The sequence below is a fragment of the Lissotriton helveticus genome, chromosome 3_1 (assembly GCF_964261635.1).
Source record: "Lissotriton helveticus chromosome 3_1, aLisHel1.1, whole genome shotgun sequence".
Lineage (NCBI taxonomy): Eukaryota > Metazoa > Chordata > Amphibia > Caudata > Salamandridae > Lissotriton > Lissotriton helveticus.
The window spans coordinates 347863251-347879075 of NC_136061.1; the positions used below are offsets into that span (position 1 = coordinate 347863251).

At 39.2% G+C, this 15825-nt stretch overlaps 1 protein-coding gene across 7 annotated transcripts in view; it reads right to left on the reverse strand.

Annotated features, from left to right (window-relative positions):
* The window catches only part of LOC144822453 (uncharacterized), a 1018233-nt gene that overhangs the window by 228480 nt on the left and 773928 nt on the right, over positions 1-15825 (reverse strand). The window lies entirely within an intron of this gene.

Sequence of the window (15825 nt, forward strand, 5' to 3'; positions counted from 1 at the left end):
TGTTTTGAGAACTCCGTATGCCTTATCAGGGGCTGGAGGAATATCGCTTGTCTAATTAGATGGCAAGCGTTATGACCTAATCAGATAACACGTTCCTGTGCCGTAGTGTGGCTTTATCAGATAACGGTTTCTGCATCATGGGGGTTTTCTGCCTCATGGGATGGCTGCTAGTTAACTTGTTAACCAGAATAGGGTCAGGAATAGGGGGATCGCTACAGAACCTATAGGAATACATCACAATATTACTAGCACTATTTAATTAAGCGTTTACCTTAAAATCTGCTCCTGCTTGCATATGCGAATCGATTCTGCATATGTGATCTATGGTATGTTATCTTTTCATGTCTACAAAAAGATGGAATAATCTCTATTAACCTTCCCATTGGTTATGCATCAGCCTATCATTTTCATGAATTAACATTTTAGCGCTATAACAATACCTACTTTAAAACCAAACTACCATTATGTCCATTGTTGTTATGACTCTGTCAGTGCAATTCCCCTGCCACACCGGTATTAACGAAATATGTGAGAAGCAAAACTTTTTACAGATCTCTTTGATAGTGAATTATGGATAGCTATTGAACCAAAAAACATGTAAATGAGATGCAAATTACTGATAGTATGTCCTATCAATGCCCAGGTATTTCATGTGTAAGATGAATTGAACATGCCTTCCTTATTTGATACTGATGGAAATATGTTTGTCTACAGGACTTGATCAAATTGGTAACCAACCAGTACCTTTTTCCAAGAGAGACCCATCAAACAGTCTTGAAAAAGATGGCACATTACTGTTAAATAGCCATCGAAACGCGTCAACGCCCACATCAGAACAATCACGGGACTAAGCTTATCCTGCAGACAAGATTAATCAAATAGGTCCAGGATATAGCTCTAAATTGGTCTGGTTAGATGTGCAATCTTATGACAAAAAGTACTGTCTGTGTCTGTCTCTCCCCTTTTTCTCTCTTTTCAAATTCATTTATTTGCTGCACATGACGATCATCTTTTATGGTTATATTATTGTGTATTAATTGTATACTTATGTATTTTAGTTGACTATGGTGGTGAGAGCACTGTATATGTTTTTATGAAACTATAATTTGTTGATATATAAAAATTGTATGTGTTTTTAACAAAAATAAAAAGTGAGAAATCTCCCTCGTTTTTAACAAAAAAAAATGTTGTGCGTATATTTGATGTTAGAACCTTTGCTAATACATGGGCTAAGGGTTTAGTTCAGTCCGCCAAGGGATTTCCTTGTTTTCTTACTGTTTACGAGTATCCTATTCCCCTGGTGTGTGAAGGGGTCTCTCTCAATTACCTAACTTTTACAGTACAGTTCTGTTGAACTGGAAAGTTACTTGAACAGGGCCCCAGAAATATTACGTATTCTCGGGTCCGCATAATTGATTACTCTATCCCGGTGCTTACAATTAAATAACAATGGACAATTTTAGGACGTTCGGGTTCACCGAGGATCAGCTAAATAGACTATTAAATCAAAATCCACGGACTGGTGGAACTTCAATGCCAAGGAAAAGCGGTCATGAAGAACTAATGAAAATTCTTAACTTAAGAAAGAAACTAATAAGAACAGAACTCCATGCAGAATTTTTAACGGGCTATTTAAGAGCTGGGGTTATACCATTAGGGTTACAGATTAGAAATGAACCAGGGCTCTTTATTGACAACAAAAAGTTTCTTGAGATATGGTCACATATTGCAAATCGCTGCAGTAGGGATTGGCTTATCCTTATAATTGAAACCGCACAAGAAGTAATAATCCTTGAACGTCAACAGATAGAAGAACTAGAGAGTGCACTAAAACAAAATACAGCGGTTGAGGATGTAAAAAAGAAACTAGAGGAATTAGCACAAGAAACGGAGGGATACCAGGAGTATCTAACCAACAAGAAATCAATAAAACTTAGAAAAGACATAGATAAATTTAGTGCAGAAACAGTTTATCCGTTTCTTAACAAAGATTATTACACTAGCAAGAAAGAGCAGAGATGGGAAAAACCCCAAAACACGAGACAAGTTTACTCTAGGGGTGGAAACAAGAGGATCACTTTTTCAGAAACCTCTGGATCAAGTGATGATGAGGAACACACAACTGAGCATACAGGGAGATCCGCCTCGAACTGTCAGCAAGAACCCCAATCTTTTTTAGGGAGTCGCCCCTACAGGGGCCAAAAAAACTTTCTGAATTACTCCCGAGAGGAACCCATGAGGAACCATCCACCTCCAAATCAAGCAACACCAAATTACCTGAAAACCAGGAATGCACGATATTGGAGGTGAATGAATTTCCTATCATCAACCTCTCAGACAGAGTCCTCACAGGAGATGAACAGGAAGTGCTTAGACTTGGATTCAGTTTTGCCCCAACTGCCCCACCCAATAAATTCGAATTGGAAAAGGACATGAAACGTTTCTTCAGGAAAATTAGATTAAATAGGTTCTTTGCAGACAGAGAATTTGAGGCAGCACCGAACACAACAGGTTTTAAACCTAAGTCTATTTTTACTCCTAATCTAAGTCAGGTAGAGAAAAACGTTGAACTATTTGAAAGGATAGTGGAAATAGAAATTAAAAACAGCCTAGGCTGCATGCAGGGACAGACAAATAATCTATCCAAGTGTCACAGACAAGCCCTTAAAGGATTACAAGAGTGCAATCAAATAACTATAAAACCTGCTTATAAGGGGGGCGGGGTGGTGATCTTTAACAACATAGACTATGAAAATAGAATGAGAGTTCTTCTAAATGTAGCGGATCACTATACCCCCGCCTCGTTTAACATGATAGAGAGGCTTAAGAGAGAAGTTTCGCACTTTCTAAATCAGGGAAGGGACAACAATTTGATATGTAAAGATGAGTACAGGTTTTTATTTAACATCAATCCAATAATTCCGGCCATTTATGGATTGCCCAAAATCCACAAGAATGCAGACAATCCCCCTATGCGGGCCATTGTGAGTAGCTTGGGCTCATTGCTAGAGCCTTTAAGCAAATATGCTGATTTCTTTTTGAGACCTATTGTGCAACAACAAAGGTCTTACCTGAGGGATACTGCCCATACCATCTCTATATTTGAGGGACAGAGCTTCGACAAGGTGACCCAGTTTCTGGTCACCTTGGACATCGAAGCTCTGTATACAAATATCCCCCAGGACGATACAATTGACGTTTTGTCTTCCATCCTGGACAATGTCAACCTCAACGGTGGACATAGTGATTTCATTATTGGCTGTATAGAGCTAGTATTGAAAAAAAATATTTTTTTGTTCAAGGAGGAGCTATTTAAACAAGTGAATGGGACCAGCATGGGGGCCACATGTGCCCCCAGCATGGCATGCCTCTATGTTAGTCACTTTGAACAGAGACATATCTATAATGAAATGGCACCATATTATGAGAACATCTCCCACTGGCATTGTTTCATTGACGATATCATCTTTGTCTGGAACGGTGCCAGTGAGGAATTGGAATCTTTCTTGGAGTGGCTGAACCTAGGCGACAAGAACCTTAAGTTCACGGGACATTATAGCTCAAGCAGTGTTGATTTCCTGGACATAAAGATCAAAGAATCAAGTGGAGTACTAGAGGTGGAGCTTTTCACAAAACCAACAGATAAGAACACCCTATTGCAATATCGGCGTAACCATCCTCGATCTCAAAAGGATAACATTCCCTTTGGGGAATTCCTTAGGTTACGACGTAACTGCACAACCTTAAAAGATTTTTACTACCACGCAGAAAGTATGGACAAAAAACTACGCGAGAGAGGTTATCCCAAAAAATTGGTAAAACAGTCCCTAAAACGGGCCAGATTTTACGACAGAGACCACCTGTTGGACATGAACAAAAAGAAAACCAACAAAATTCAGGATAGGATTGTCTTCGTCAGCCAGTATTCCGGGTTGAGCAACAGAATTAAAAACATAGTGAATCAAAATTGGAAAATCATCAATAATGGCCTAGCGACACCATTAGCCAAACCGCTCTTCTCATTTAGGCGGAACAAACCAATCAGAAACGCCTTAGTAAGTACATACAAAAATTCCACAGGTAGCTTTCAAACAACGATGACAGTAAATAAAAAGCTACAGGAAATTACAAGTGTGGCTCATGCTCCATTTGCCCTAACTGTATTGAGACCAAGTCATTAACATTTGAAGGAAAAACGTTAGTTCCAAAAAGCCTGAATAATTGCAGAAGCAAGAACGTAGTATACCGGCTCGTTTGCCCATGTGGCCTAGGCTACGTGGGCGAGACGGGCAGGGAGCTCCGCATCAGACTATGTGAACATAGATCATCAGTAAAAAATAGGAAAGAAAATGCGCCCTTGACTGACCATTTCCAAAAGATGAATCATGATTGTAATGATTTTACCTGGTTCATTTTGGAAAGGGTCAATATAAGCAGGAGAGGAGGCAACTTAGAAATGATAAGAAAAACACGTGAACAGTGGTTCATATGTTACCTTGATACCGTGGACAAAGGCCTTAACTCTAGAGAAGAGTGGATGAAGTTGACAGCCAGTCAATATTATAACATCAGTCCCCGCAACAACTGCCAACCTGCCATTGCAGGTAGAACCTACCAATATTAAAGGAAAAAGAAATCCCCATACAAGAGTGTAACACGTGGAATCCATAAATAAGTGGAAACAAAGCAACGATTAAGGTTAACATTTCATGTCCATTAATTCCAGGGTTGATTTGACCAGTAGATGTTTTAACGGTATTCGCAGGAGTTAACAGGCAAAAGTGTTACTGTAGTTAAAATCAGCTTACATCAACAAAGAGTGAGTATTCAAATGGCCTACATGAAAGCGAGGCTTGACACTCGGTCTAACAAGAGCCAAAACGAGGCTTGAATCCCGCTATCGGACACTCTCTGAAATAGAGGCTTGCAACGCGGAAACAGACAGCGGGTAGGCTGTGACCCAGCGTCACTATGACAACGGCACTACTACGCGAGAAAAATACACCCCCAGGTGATCGCACGTTTGGCTCTCCAATGAGAGATGAAGATAATTTGCATAAAAACGCATCCGGAAAGATGATGAATTGTTTACCATTTCCGGGTAAGGCAGCCTCGAGCCAAGTCGATTTGGGCGTGGAGAGACGTGGTCCAAGTAATTATACGGTGAGGAGTTGTGAAATCGGGTTCCACAGCAATAGACTAAAAGCATTTGCCAAGGTTAAAAATAAGGACCATAATAGTAATTGGGACTGTCCTTTCTCTGCTTAATTTTCGGTACATAGAATCTGAAGGGACTAAGGACAACTCTCATATTCACCCCAAGGATAGTCCAGCGGATCTGGAACCTGGTATGTACTTATATTAGCCACAATTCTAATTTAGAGAGAGGGTGTTAAGTTGAGGACAAATAGAGTTCTCCCTATTGTTTTCCCCCTGCAGAAGACTAAGCCAGGTCCCCCAGACGTGAGTCTCGGATGATACCGGTGTGGCAGGGGAATTGCACTGACAGAGTCATAACAACAATGGACATAATGGTAGTTTGGTTTTAAAGTAGGTATTGTTATAGCGCAAAAATGTTAATACATGAAAATGATAGGCTGATGCATAACCAATGGGAAGGTTAATAGAGATTATCCCATCTTTTTGTAGACATGAAAAGATAACATACCATAGATCACATATGCAGAATCGATTCGCATATGCAAGCAGGAGCAGATTTTAAGGTAAACGCTTAATTAAATAGCGCAAGTAATATAAAGATACAAAACTAACTAGACAAAATAGATTACAGCAACAATTAAATCTTTTGTGTTGTAGCCTTTTAGCGTACAATAGGATGTGATTATACAAACTGCACAGAACCCAGAGAAATGCAGAAAAGTGATATGAAATAAGGTAAATTAATTTATAAATTTTGCCTGTATAGACCCTGGGGGATATATGCTAATCATACACTTGGGGAAATGCCCACAGACCGTGATCAAACCTGGGAGGTAACACCCCGAGCATATGCAAATATGTGATAACTGGGACAGGAACATGTGGGGATCTAGCAACTAGGTTGAATAAGCCCATATATTAGAACTGGAGGAATAAATTGTTATCAATATACAGATATGTCAAATGAATAATGTTTGTTTTGCATTTAACGAAATATGTGAGAAGCAAAACTTTTTACAGATCTCTTTGATAGTGAATTATGGATAGCTATTGAACTAAAAACATGTAAATGAGATGAAAATTACTGATAGTATGTCCTACCAATGCCCAGGTATTCCATGTGTAAGATGAATTGAACATGGCTTCCTTATTTGATACTGATGGAAATATGTTTGTCTACAGGACTTGATCAAATTGGTAACCAACCAGTACCTTTTTCCAAGAGAGACCCATCAAACAGTCTTGAAAAAGATGCCACATTACTGTTAAATAGCCATCGAAACGCGTTGACGCCCACATCAGCACAATCACGGGACTAAGCTTATCCTGCAGACAAGATGAATCAAATAGGTCCAGGATATAGCTCTAAATTGGTCTGGTTAGATGTGCAATCTTATGACAAAAAGTACTGTCTGTGTCTGTCTCTCCCCTTTTTCTCTCTTTTCAAATTCATTTATTTGCTGCACATGACGATCATCTTTTATGGTTATATTATTGTGTATTAATTGTATACTTATGTATTTTAGTTGACTATGGTGGTGAGAGCACTGTATATGTTTTTATGAAATTATAATTTGTTGATATATAAAAATTGTATGTGTTTTTAACAAAAATAAAAAGTGAGAAATCTCCCTCGTTTTTAACAAAAAAATTAATTTGTGCGTTTATTTGATGTTAGAACCTTTGCTAATACATGGGCTAAGGGTTTAGTTCAGTCCGCCAAGGGATTTCCTTGTTTTCTTACTGTTTACGAGTATCCTATTCCCCTGGTGTGTGAAGGGGTCTCTCTCAATTACCTAACTTTTACAGTACAGTTCTGTTGAACTGGAGAGTTACTTGAACAGGGCCCCAGAAATATAACGTATTCTCGGGTCCGCATAATTGATTACTCTATCCCGGTGCTTACAATTAAATAACAATGGACAATTTTAAGACGTTCGGGTTCACCGAGAATCAGCTAAATAGACTATTAAATCAAAATCCACGGACTGGTGGAACTTCAATGCCAAGGAAAAGCGGTCATGAAGAACTAATGAAAATTCTTAACATAAGAAAGAAACTAATAAGAACAGAACTCCATGCAGAACTTTTAACGGGCTATTTAAGAGCTGGGGTTATACCATTAGGGTTACAGATTAGAAATGAACCAGGGCTCTTTATTGACAACAAAAAGTTTCTTGAGATATGGTCACATATTGCAAATCGCTGCAGTAGGGATTGGCTTATCCTTATAATTGAAACCGCACAAGAAGTAATAATCCTTGAACGTCAACAGATAGAAGAACTAGAGAGTGCACTAAAACAAAATACAGCGGTTGAGGATGTAAAAAAGAAACTAGAGGAATTAGCACAAGAAACGGAGGGATACCAGGAGTATCTAACCAACAAGAAATCAATAAAACTTAGAAAAGACATAGATAAATTTAGTGCAGAAACAGTTTATCCGTTTCTTAACAAAGATTATTACACTAGCAAGAAAGAGCAGAGATGGGAAAAACCCCAAAACACGAGACAAGTTTACTCTAGGGGTGGAAACAAGAGGATAACTTTTTCAGAAACCTCTGGATCAAGTGATGATGAGGAACACACAACTGAGCATACAGGGAGATCCGCCTCGAACTGTCAGCAAGAACCCCAATCTTTTTTAGGGAGTCGCCCCTACAGGGGCCAAAAAAACTTTCTGAATTACTCCCGAGAGGAACCCATGAGGAACCATCCACCTCCAAATCAAGCAACACCAAATGACCTGAAAACCAGGAATGCACGATATTGGAGGTGAATGAATTTCCTATCATCAACCTCTCAGACAGAGTCCTCACAGGAGATGAACAGGAAGTGCTTAGACTTGGATTCAGTTTTGCCCCAACTGCCCCACCCAATAAATTCGAATTGGAAAAGGACATGAAACGTTTCTTCAGGAAAATTAGATTAAATAGGTTCTTTGCAGACAGAGAATTTGAGGCAGCACCGAACACAACAGGTTTTAAACCTAAGTCTATTTTTACTCCTAATCTAAGTCAGGTAGAGAAAAACGTTGAACTATTTGAAAGGATAGTGGAAATAGAAATTAAAAACAGCCTAGGCTGCATGCAGGGACAGACAAATAATCTATCCAAGTGTCACAGACTAGGCCTTAAAGGATTACAAGAGTGCAATCAAATAACTATAAAACCTGCTGATAAGGGGGGCGGGGTGGTGATCTTTAACACAATAGACTATGAAAATAAAATGAGAGTTCTTCTAAATGTAGCGGATCACTATACCCCCGCCTCGTTTAACATGATAGAGAGGCTTAAGAGAGAAGTTTCGCACTTTCTAAATCAGGGAAGGGACAACAATTTGATATGTAAAGATGAGTACAGGTTTTTATTTAACATCAATCCAATAATTCCGGCCATTTATGGATTGCCCAAAATCCACAAGAATGCAGACAATCCCCCTATGCGGCCCATTGTGAGTAGCTTGAGCTCATTGCTAGAGCCTTCAAGCAAATATGCTGATTTCTTTTTGAGACCTATTGTGCAACAACAAAGGTCTTACCTGAGGGATACTGCCCATACCATCTCTATATTTGAGGGACAGAGCTTCGACAAGGTGACCCACTTTCTGGTCACCTTGGACATCGAAGCTCTGTATACAAATATCCCCCAGGACGATACATTTGACGTTTTTTCTTCCATCCTGGACAATGTCAACCTCAACGGTGGACATAGGGATTTCATTATTGGCTGTATAGAGCTAGTATTGAAAAACAATATTTTTTTGTTCAAGGAGGAGCTATTTAAACAAGTGAAGGGGACCAGCATGGGGGCCACATGTGCCCCCAGCATGGCATGCCTCTATGTTAGTCACTTTGAACAGAGACATATCTATAATGAAATGGCACCATATTATGAGAACATCTCCCACTGGCATCGTTTCATTGACGATATCATCTTTGTCTGGAACGGTGCCAGTGAGGAATTGGAACCTTTCTTGGAGTGGCTGAACCTAGGCGACAAGAACCTTAAGTTCACGGGACATTATAGCTCAAGCAGTGTTGATTTCCTGGACATAAAGATCAAAGAATCAAGTGGAGTACTAGAGGTGGAGCTTTTCACAAAACCAACAGATAAGAACACCCTATTGCAATATCGGAGTAACCATCCTCGATCTCAAAAGGATAACATTCCCTTTGGGGAATTCCTTAGGTTACGACGTAACAGCACAACCTTAAAAGATTTTTGCTACCACGCAGAAATTATGGACAAAAAACTACGCGAGAGAGGTTATCCCAAAAAATTGGTAAAACAGTCCCTAAAACGGGCCAGATTTTACGACAGAGACCACCTGTTGGACATGAACAAAAAGAAAACCAACAAAATTCAGGATAGGATTGTCTTCGTCAGCCAGTATTCCGGGTTGAGCAACAGAATTAAAAACATAGTGAATCGGAATTGGAAAATCATCAATAATGGCCTAGCGACACCATTAGCCAAACCGCTCTTCTCATTTAGGCGGAACAAGACAATCAGAAACGCCTTAGTAAGTACATACAAAAATTCCACAGGTAGCTTTCAAACAACGATGACAGGAAATAAAAAAGCTACAGGAAATTACAAGTGTGGCTCATGCTCCATTTGCCCTAACTGTATTGAGACCAAGTCATTAACATTTGAAGGAAAAACGTTAGTTCCAAAAAGCCTGAATAATTGCAGAAGCAAGAGCGTAGTATACATGCTCGTTTGTCCATGTGGCCTAGGCTACGTGGGCGAGACGGGCAGGGAGCTCCGCATCAGACTATGTGAACATAGATCATCAGTAAAAAATAGGAAAGAAAATGCGCCCTTGACTGACCATTTCCAAAAGATGAATCATGATTGTAATGATTTTACCTGGTTCATTTTGGAAAGAGTCAATATAAGCAGGAGAGGAGGCAACTTAGAAATGATAAGAAAAACATGTGAACAGTGGTTCATGTGTTACCTTGATACCGTGGACAAAGGACTTAACTCTAGAGAAGAGTGGATGAAGTTGACAGCCAGTCAATAATATAACATCAGTCCCCGCAACAACTGCCAACCTGCCATTGCAGGCAGAACCTACCAATATTAATGGAAAAAGAAATCCCCATACAAGAGTGTAACACGTGGAATCCATAAATAAGTGGAAACAAAGCAACGATTATGGTTAACATTTCATGTCCATTAATTCCAGGGCTGATTTGACCAGTAGATGGCACTAAGATAAGAATTATAATTAGAATCCAAAAGCACACAACTTCATACCATGAGAGGGAGCAAAAAAAAGGGACAAGCGAATAAATGTTTTTTAACGGTATTCGCAGGAGTTAACAGGCAAAAGTGTTACTGTAGTTAAAATCAGCTTACATCAACACCGAGTGAGTATTCAAATGGCCTACATGAAAGCGAGGCTTGACACTCGGTCTAACAAGAGCCAAAACGAGGCTTGAATCCCGCTATCGGACACTCTCTGAAATAGAGGCTTGCAACGCGAAACAGACAGCGGGTAGGCTGTGACCCAGCGTCACTATGACAACGGCACTACTACGCGCGAAAAATACACCCCCAGGTGATCACACGTTTGGCTCTCCAATGAGAGATGAAGATAATTTGCATAAAAACGCATCCGGAATGATGATGAAATGTTTACCATTTCTGGGTAAGGCAGCCTCGAGCCAAGTCGATTTGGGCGTGGAGAGACGTGGTCCAAGTAATTATACGATGAGGAGTTGTGAAATCGGGTTCCACAGCAATAGACTAAAAGCATTTGCCAAGGTTAAAAATAAGGGGCCATAATAGTAATTGGGACTGTCCTTTCTCTGCTTAATTTTCGGTACATAGAATCTGAAGGGACTAAGGACAACTCTCATATTCACCCCAAGGATAGTCCAGCGGATCTGGAACCTGGTATGTACTTATATTAGCCACAATTCTAATTTAGAAAGAGGGTGTTAAGTTGAGGACAAATAGAGTTCTCCCTATTGTTTTCCCCCTGCAGAAAACTAAGCCAGGTCCCCCAGACGTGAGTCTCGGATGATACCGGTGTGGCAGGGGAATTGCACTGACAGAGTCATAACAACAATGGACATAATGGTAGTTTGGTTTTAAAGTAGGTATTGTTATAGCGCTAAAATGTTAATACATGAAAATGATAGGCTGATGCATAACCAATGGGAAGGTTAATAGAGATTATCCCATCTTTTTGTAGACATGAAAAGATAACATACCATAGATCACATATGCAGAATCGATTCACATTTGCAAGCAGGAGCAGATTTTAAGGTAAACGCTTAATTAAATAGCGCAAGTAATATAAAGATACAAAACTAACTAGACAAAATAGATTACAGCAACAATTACATCTTTTGTAGTGTAGCCTTTTAGCGTACAATAGGATGTGAATATACAAACTGCACAGAACCCAGAGAAATGCAGAAAAGTGATATGAAATAAGGTAAATTAATTTATAAATTTTGCCTGTATAGACCCTGGGGGATATATTCTAATCATACATTTGGGGAAATGCCCACAGACCGTGATCAAACCTGGGAGGTAACACCCCGAGCATATGCAAATATGTGATAACTGGGACAGGAACATGTGGGGATCTAGCAACTAGGTTGAATAAGCCCATATATTACAACTGGAGGAATAAATTGTTATCAATATACAGATATGTCAAATGAATAATGTTTGTTTTGCATTTAACGAAATATGTGAGAAGCAAAACTTTTTACAGATCTCTTTGATAGTGAATTATGGATAGCTATTGAACCAAAAAACATGTAAATGAGATGCAAATTACTGATAGTATGTCCTACCAATGCCCAGGTATTCCATGTGTAAGATGAATTGAACATGGCTTCCTTATTTGATACTGATGGAAATATGTTTGTCTACAGAACTTGATCAAATTGGTAACCAACCAGTACCTTTTTCCAAGAGAGACCCATCAAACAGTCTTGAACAAGATGGCACATTACTGTTAAATAGCCATCGAAAGGCGTCGACGCCCACATCAGCACAAACACGGGACTAAGCTTATCCTGCAGACAAGATTAATCAAATAGGTCCAGGATATAGCTCTAAATTGGTCTGGTTAGATGTGCAATCTTATGACAAAAAGTACTGTCTGTGTCTGTCTCTCCCCTTTTGCTCTCTTTTCAAATTCATTTATTTGCTGCACATGACGATCATCTTTTATGGTTATATTATTGTGTATTAATTGTATACTTATGTATTTTTATGAAATTATAATTTGTTGATATATAAAAATTGTGTGTGTTTTTAACAAAAATAAAAAGTGAGAAATCTCCCTCGTTTTTAACAAAACAAATTTTTGTGCGTATATTTGATGTTAGAACCTTTGCTAATACATGGGCTAAGGGTTTAGCTCAGTCCGCCAAGGGATTTCCTTGTTTTCTTACTGTTAAAGTGGATAAGATACATCGATGATGTTTTTATTATATGGAAAGGGGATGAACAAAGTTTGATTGATTTTATTAACCAAATCAATATGAACCATGCTAATCTTAAATTTACATCCCACATTAGTAAAGACAGCATAGACTTTCTGGATTTAAAGGTGTATGTGCGTAATGGCAACATAGCAACTACCTTACATAGGAAAAACACTGCTGGCAATTCCACACTAAATGCCAGCAGTGCACACCCTAGACATTTGATTAACAACATCCTTTATGGCAGATTACTGCACCTGAAAAGAATCTGCAGTACAGAAGAAGATTTGGTTAGTTGTACAGAACAAACACTTGTCAGATTCAAACAGAGAGGCTACAATGACTCCATTTTAAATGAGGCAGTCAGACAGATGAAAGCCAGATCCAGAGAATCTCTGTTGGCAGTCAGTGATGTTGAGAACACACCCAATGATTAAGAGGATGATAATGCTGTCCCTAGATTTGTGACAAAATATAATAAACAAGAAAGAAAGATCAGGTCCATAATAGCACGCAATAGGCCGATACTTCTCACTGATGGGGTGTTAGCCCCCAGACTCCCTACACACCCTACTATTACATATAGAAAGGGTCCATCAAAGAAAACCCACATCGTTAAGAGTAGTCCAGAGTTGAACAAAGCCAAGTTGTGGTTACAGCCCCGGCTGGGGTTTGTAAAATGCTCTTCCAGCAGGGCATGCAGATTCGGAGATAGTACCACACATTATTCTATCCCCTTTAGTCCAGACATGATTACCATCAGAGGGAGTCATAACTGCAGGACTGAATATGCAGTTTATGTTCTGACATGCACTTGTGGCCCAAGGTACGTTGGCAGCAACAAGCTACAGGTGCATGTCAGAATCCTCCAACATCTGTGAGTTATTGTGAACAACGATAGCTCTTACCCAGTTGCTAGACACTTTAAGCAAGCACATAACACCAAGTTGCAATGCTTAAAATATTTTGTAGTGACAGCTTCTCCCAAACCTCCTAGAGGTGGGGAAAGGGATAAGATGCTGAGAAGGATGGAGTCTAAAATGATACTTGAATTAGACAGTAAATTTCCGAACGGTCCGAATAACACCGAAGATCTGTATCACTTCCTATGATAACTTAGATGATAATGATGATGGTAAATTGGTTCTGGTGTATGTAATGAACTGTGGCAGGATTGGCATTCAGCCCTGGTCTATCCAGGCCTCCCTAATGAAATTGTTTTTTTTAAAAGTCTTCACCTTCACTTTTTAACGATGGTTATTCATTATAAGTTTTAGCACTTGCACTTTACATAGTAATATTCTTCCTGTACGACGCTCGATTGGTGTTAAGTCCAATATGAGATACATATGTTCTACATTTAGCATTTAGGCAGCAATGCAAACTAATTGGCATTGGCGAAGTGAGTCTATGCGGAGTCAATGTTTAAACTGTTGATAAGACATTCATATGGAACATATAAGTACATAAATTAATGGAACTATTTACTTATAGGCCTACATGTATTTCATTTCAGTCAAGTGGCAGTTTTGCACAGGAGTCTATGTTTACATAAATTTTGCAACATTTGCACATATCCACCATAAGCATTTATTCAGTAAGATGGGGTGATAATTCTCTCCTGAGATGGAGATATAGAGTGATATAAGTTTTGCATAGTAGTAGTATGTTTACCTTGACTTTTTAGCGTAATTTTCACATATATTTTACTTGCCTGTCTAAGATAGAATATTGGAGCGGTTTTAAATGTTGCAGAGTTTTTAACATATTTAGTTTTTTTAAAGAAAACATGTGGTAACTACAGGCTATGTCATAATGGCCAACTAATTCTTGCACTAGTTAGATACAATGTATTTGGCACATAAAACGCCAGAGATCGGTGTTTTATGCAACTACATTTTTAGCGTTTATACCTATGTACACTCCTTGACTATTCGTGTATTTGTTTCGATGTTGACCACAAATAAGTAAAATGTTACTAGATTTGGTATATTTCTGGGTAAACTAAAATCCAGTATATAATTATTATGAATGGTATTTTTAAAAGAACTGACTTACCAAAGCGAGCACAAAGAAGTAGGAAGTACTTATTTTATGTTGATTGAACACGTGGGAGTGAAACACTGCATATTTAAAAAAAATGGCGAGCTCTGCTTAGTTATCTGTGAGCAATGACGATTGAGTCCGAGTCAGATTTTAAGCCCAAATAAAATAACATTGGTGCCTAATTCTAAGGGGTTCGTGTCTTTTCTGTTCGCTACATGAGTTGCGGGAGTTCAGAGATTTCCTGAAGCCTGTCGCTATATATATATATATATATATATATATATATATATATATATATATATATATATATATATATATATATATATATATATATATATATATATATAGCGACATATATATATATTCACTGAAAAAAACATAGGTTTCAGGCCTTATATAGTTAGGAATCAGCATTTAAAAAACCTTTGAAATTCACTGAAAAAAACATAGGTTTCAGGCCTTATTTTATTTTTTTAAGACCAATGGTCCCAAACTTTATTTAAATTCACAGATAAGCCAGTAAGTGTACATACAGTGTCAGAACAACGGGTTATTGCCACAAACAGTACCAAGCAGATTGCACATGTTAACATAGCAGTTATACATGAGTGAAAATAAACAGTTGCTGGTAGAAATGCATTGGTACATAAGTGACTGTGCCAGGGAGTGACTCATGGTGCAGTGCCCGCAGTTCGCAGCACTGCAGAAAGGGCCCAGCGCGTTCAAAAAGAAAAGTCCACAGTCAGTGCATGAAATTGAGTTCCCTGTACAATGCAGCAGAGGATAGAGGCAACAGCATACCTTCCCATGGGTCATGGGTCGCTGGGTGTCCGCTTCCCAGTCCCGTACGTATCTAAGCAGCTCCATGTGAGATATAGACGAGGAGGTGTGGTCGGGCATGATTAGGGGTACAGTATAATCGGCCTCTGTGTCAACCAAAGAGTGAACTGGGAAGTCTAATACAGGGGGGAGGGAAAAACATTCCAAAAAACTGTTGGACTAGCATTCGTGTGTGTGGTAGAGTACCCAGGATCCTAACTGTGTGTGGTGCATCCGATATGGGCCATGCAGGGGCGGGGACAAGTGAGGAGGCGGCGTCGCCGCGGCCGCGAGGCAAGGGGGGGGGGGCACAGGCGGCAGGAAGGCAAATGCGGCAG